Raw genomic sequence first — 6,051 nt, 5'->3', positions numbered from 1 at the left:
CCCCCCCGGCCCGGCCCGGGTCCCGGCTCCGCCGCGCTCCCCGGGGATGCGCAGGGCCCCCCGCCCTGTCCCGGGCACGGGGAAAAGTGGCTCCATGCGGCACCCGTCAACGGGAGCAGAGAGGGGRAAACAGTGAAAATGAGAAACACTGGGGAAAAAAAAATATATATATATATATATATTATATATATATAACAAAGAGAAGCAGAAGAGAGAAGAGGGGCGAGAAAGGAATGGGCAGCGAGGAGTGGGGAATAAAAGGAGAGGAAAAAGTGCAACTGAAAACTAGGACAGGACAGACAGACAAGACCCACAGAAGCAAGGGCAACAGCAAGAGAGCAGAAGAGAGAGAAAAGAAACCTAAAGAGAGAAGCAACAGAGAGAGCCTGGATGAGGAGGCAGAGGATACACAGAGCTCCCAGGCCCAGCAGGCCAAGAGGTCCCACGACCCAGCACTTGGGCTAGGCCGGTCCCCAGGGCCGGGGCAGGCAGCCCGCGGCCTCGCTGGCTGCTGCAGGACACCCAATGCAGCGGGGCTGGCCGGGCAGCACACGGTCCCGGCGACCGGGAAAGGCCCACGCGTCCCCAGAAAGGCCCACGCGTCCCCATGGCTGGAGCCTGGCCTCGGAGCTGCCACAGCCAGCCCAGAATTTCCATCCCCCCTGAGCCGGGGAAAGAACATTTGATGCCATCAAAGGGCTCCAGATTGAAAACAGATGTGCTTCCCTGAGCCTCTCCATGCATTTAATTAAGGCACAGGCATGGAGGAGACATTTTCATCATTAGTTTGCTTGCAGCCCCCCACCTTTTCCTCCCCCCCMAGTCCCGGTTTACCCTTTGCAGGCTCAAGGACCCAGCCGAGCCTGCCAGGGCCACSGAGCGGCCCAGGGCCGGGCAGAGCTGGCCCAAGTCCAGAGCAGAGCTGCAAGGCGGGCTCCAGGGGAGGCTGCACACGTGTGCGTGGGGTGCTTGTGCACCCAAAATGCTGTGTACACCTATGCGTGCAGCAGGGTGCATCCACTCACTCAGAAGATGGGTGTTTGCACATGCTCCCAGGAGCTGCCCATCTCATGAAATGCCTTTTTTTTTTTTTTTTTTTTTTTTTTTTTTTTTTTTCTCTCGCCTCTTCTCCTTCCCTCTTTCCCTGGGATTTGGCTGCCTTCCTTCTGGATGAGCCTAGCTTTACTTTTTCTCTCTCTCTTCCCAACTTGCCTTCAATAGATGTCACAAATGACCTGACTTTTTATGGCTGGGTGCTAGGAAGTTCCCTGTCAGGGCATTCACCCCTACCCCCCAAATTTGGGGACAGGTCCAGATCTCAGAGGATGGGCAATGAACCCTTCCCGAGCCACCACCAGCAGCAGGCAGCCCTCACCCAGAGGCTGAGGGGCTGCAAGCGAGGTCACTGGAAGGGAAAGAGCAGCCTCTTCCATCCCTCCATAGGGTCAATCATTCCTCTTCTCCTCCTTCCAGCCTGSATAGGCCCCACAGGCATCTTCCCAACCATGTGAAGCATTTGCCTGGGGGCCTGTGACCGCAGCACGTGAAGGAGCCGCGTGTCTCTTCCTTCCTCTGGCCCAGTGTCCTTCACAGCAGAGCTCTTCGCTGCCTTTGCTCCTTGGTTTCCTCCTCTATCTGCCCTGAAATCTCCAGCTGTCCCTACATCTAAGGGCATCCTTTAGATTACCCTCCCTCCTAGGGACTTGCAAACTCAGCCCCTTGTGGGGATAGTGCCCTATTCGGCACTAGCTCAGGCCAATATAGTCCATGATACCCAGCTCCACAGAGAGCACATCCCATCCTTGGGAAGTCCAAGGGAGACACAGAGACAGCAGGTGGGCTGGGATGGAGGCATAGAGGAAATAAAACCAAGGGAAGTGAGCAACAGAACATGTTTTTTTCTTCTTCTTTCCTCCTTTTTTTTTTTTTTTTTTTTTTTTTTTTTTTGATATAATGTTCTGTGGCATTGAGCATCAACCAAAGGAAGAGGCAACTGGTAGGAGGAGGGAAAGAGACCTTGTCACATGCAGAAAATAGTCACATACAGCTTGAGACAGCTTCCACCCATCCTCTTTACCCAGGGACGGCGAGCAGGAGGTGGAGGGCTTGGGAGGTTCTCTCTGTATGCCCAAGAATTGGCATAACCTGTAACCTGGACAAGACCATACAGGCAGGAATTGGCCTCTAGCAACCTCATCCATCAAGAAACCAAAGCAAACCTGAAAGACCAACAGCAAAAGACCAGTAACAGARCAGAGAGAGATGCAGAAAGACGAGGAAAGCAAAGGAGCGAAGGACAAGCTCTGAACTTCCAGCTGAGTTATGGTGCCCAAAGACCTTTCCTAATTTGACACTTCACACTGCAGTTAGAAACTCTTTACAGGATAAAGATGAAATATCCATTCTTTAGCCATTTCTTTCATCCTGGTAAAATCTTAGGGAAAAAAATTATCAAGTTCAATCAATCCCTAAAGGACGTTACCTTCTTATGACTACCTTGCTGGCCTGTCAGTCCCTATCAAAGATAGAGCCAGAGAAGGGAGAAGGTAGACCACTACATCACACACCCAGGCACCTCTTCACACTCTCCACTTGTTTCAGGTTTTCAGGTGTCCTAAATAACTTGTCTTCTAGCTGAATTAGACACCAAGGGGAAGCACTTGTGCCACACAGGTGTGGATTTCCAGCTCTCAGCTCTCATTGAGCTCAGGTGAAGTGCTTTGCTTAGAGACAGAAACTAACTTGGAGCTCTTTGCCCGACCTTATTTTCATGAAACTTGTCAGCATTTAATGTTGTAGAGTCCTTTTTTTGTTGTAGAACCTGTCAAGTTTGGTTCAGTCTAGTTGTTCAAAACCAGCATCGCACAAGCCTGCCTCCCTAGGGCACCCCAATATACACCTCTCTGCACTCCTTGGCCTTAACCAAGGAGTGTTAAGAGACACGCTGAGAGCTTTCTGGTGCTGCTCTCTTGATAACGTGGGCCGGGTGCCTGCAGTTGAGATGGGTTGGGCAAAGAAGCCCCATACTCAGAGGGCTGGAGGGCATGAACGATGCTCACTCCTCTTCTAGGCCCAAAGAAGCAGCTGTACTGGAAAGCAGCTCCTTGAGAGTCTCTCTGAGAAGCCTTCATCCCCGTCTTCCTCAAAGCTCCAGCAACTGGAGGCTGTTGAGACATCAAATCAGAGCAAGTCTCCATCACAGGCAACTTCTCAGGCTGCATCCATACCATACCATACCATACCATACCATACCATACCATACCATACCATACCATACCATACCATACCATTACCATTACCATTACCATTACCATTACCATACCATCCTATCGCATCCCGTCCCATCACAAAGTTTTCCTCCCTTCCTGATTTCATCCAAACATCTCATCTCAAGCCTCTTTGCCGTTTCACCCAGGGCTGGATTAGAGCTACATGAAGCTGCAGGCAGAGAGCACCTGCAGGACCACATGTGTGCATATAGGTGTATACGTTCTCTCCCTATACCATAGAGGTATATCACTTCTCACACATGTGCCTTTGGCCATGCATGCACACATTTCCAGCCAGCCCTCTCTGCCACAGGCTCCTGCTACCCCCTTGGGCCAGATCTCCCCCTTTTTCCTTCTTCTCTTCCCCGCATAGAAGTGTGTTATTAGATCTGTGGGGATCAGGTAGTCTGCAGTCATTTTAAGCTGTAAACTCAACATCAGGGTTTCTTTTAATCCCAAACATCTTGATATCATCTGGAAATGCCACGAGCGGTTTATAATTAGGGTTAGCGTACAGATTAATACCAGCAGCTCCGGGGTGAACAGACCATCAGAGTCTAATCAAAGCTTAAATGGGGTGGCAATTTAAAGCTGAGATTTATTATTCCTCTGCATAATATTTTGAACCCAGGGCCGAGTTCACGTTGCACACCATCATTCCTGGAAGTGTGGTTGCATCTCCAGGCAGGGTGAGGGAGCTCCTTACGGGTTCCTGGGGTGATGAATGAGCATTGGGCTTTGAGAACGGCCCCTTAGGAACCGCAACACGGACACTGCACAAGATTTAGGTCCGGTACCAGAAGAGCCCTCGAGCATCACGCCCCATCATGACTCTGCTGGGACAAGGCCAGCGCTCGGGCTTATGCTGGGTATCACTATAATCAAAAAGGTGGTCCCAGGACACCTGTGAGGGGGTCATGGAGCTGCCCCCTTCCTCAGCCGTGCAGGTGAGGATGAGGAAGGTGAGCAGTGGCCAAGGGAGGACGGGCAGCCCCGGGCAGCTCTCCGTGCAGCGGGCACGGTTGGCTAAGGGCTCGGAGCCGAGCTGCCCCTGSAGCCGCCGGTTTGGATAAGCCAGCCGTTTACCCGGGGTTTTATTACCAGCCAGGGTAACCAAAGCACTCAGAGGTCATCTGGGAACTTTAATCAGCACCAAGGGTCACTGGATAGCGGGACGAGATGGAGAGGAGGGCAGGGCCCAGGGCACACAAATAAATAAATAGATGCATTGAAAGCCCCTCTGCTTCTCAGATCAACCTCGCTCTGCAGGCACGTTATGGAGAGCTGGGTCCAACAGCCCCCATCACCCTGGAAGAAACTTCCAGATCTGCAAATTTAGCTAAGCTGTTTAGCCACAAACTGKTTTTTTTCTTGGTAATTTCTCACTGCTGCAGATGAAAATTCACTCTGCCGGGCTGCTCTTGGGCTGGATATCGGATATCCCCAACCACGGGGAAAGAAAGCGTCCCACCAACCTCTCTCCTTCACCGGAAAAAAAAGGAAAAAAAAMCCCTCTCCCATAATCAGAGCCCGGGCAGACAAATTGGCACCACTGTTTTCGTCTTTTCTTCCTCCTCCCCCCCTTTCTGAATGAGGACTAACCCTTTGGAGCACAGTCACAACTCACAAATATTTGCGGGTATTATATTGCAAAGAGGGGGGAAAAATCCAGAGGAAGGTAACTGTTAAAAGCTTAGCCCCTCTCCCATGGAAAGCGGCTTTATGCGTGTCCATAAATCTCTTGTGTAAGTGGTCATTAAAACTGCATCTTGTTTAATTTTTTTTTTAATCTCGTTTAAACACTTTTTCTCATCTTGCAAACCAATGATGTCATTGGCAGGCTCGGTAATGAGCTGAATAAAAAAAAAAAAAGGCAACTTTCTAGTGTTTTGGGAGGTTCTCAAAAAAAAGGAAAAAGAAAAGGGGGGGGGAGTTTTGAAACTAGTCCGCTAATCCACGCAAATATATTTAAATGCATGCTTAACAACCCACTTGTCCTTATGTGCCTTGCCTTGTGACTGTCACTAACCTGCCCTATATCTTGGCTTCCCAGACATGCCCTTGACACCAGTTGTCCCCAGTTTTGGTTGAAAGAGCCCTTGCTGGACACTCATTGTGTTTGGTTTAGGTGCCTTGTGGCTGGGGGGTTTAAATTGGGCTTCTCTCTTTCTTGGAAGTCATTTTAATGAAGCCAAACCATGTAACAGGCTGTACAAACGGGGGAAATAAATGCAAAGCTAGAAAACGAATAATTGGCATGGTTTTAATTAAAAAGAAATTAACCATTTCGGGGTAAAAAGTGTRGGTTGGGGCTGACACCGGCTGAACCCTGCAAAGAGCACGTTGAGCTGTTCGCCACGCGGYGGGTTAACAAAACGGGAAATAAATACATCCCAGCCTTGGAAAACTAAACCATCTTCAGGGCTCAGCTGTAAACTTTCTTCAGCAATTTATTAGAGTCCCAGAAAACACTTGTTGAGTAGCCCTGGCCTGTAATAAATATCAGTCCTTGTTTGTTTGTTTTTGTAATGGGAGCAAAACCGCATCTTTTTTTTCTTGCTGAAGTGGATAATTTAATGACATGGCAAGCAACATATTAATTACCCGAGAATATCCAAAGGAGATTGCCATGAAATCTCCAGCGCAGCAGAGAGCAGAGAGGGGCAGAGCCACCTTAAACCCCAGATTGTTTGGGGGGAAGCTGTTGCTGCGGGCACGTGTGCTTCATCTGGAGATGATGGTAGCCCTCAGAGATGGTGAGGGTTGCTTGGGAGAAGATGGG

Source organism: Nothoprocta perdicaria, unplaced genomic scaffold (genome assembly GCF_003342845.1).
Source record: "Nothoprocta perdicaria isolate Ctin4 unplaced genomic scaffold, notPer1 scaffold_34, whole genome shotgun sequence".
Classification (NCBI taxonomy): Eukaryota; Metazoa; Chordata; class Aves; order Tinamiformes; family Tinamidae; genus Nothoprocta; species Nothoprocta perdicaria.
Note: the sequence above shows the minus strand (reverse complement) of the source record.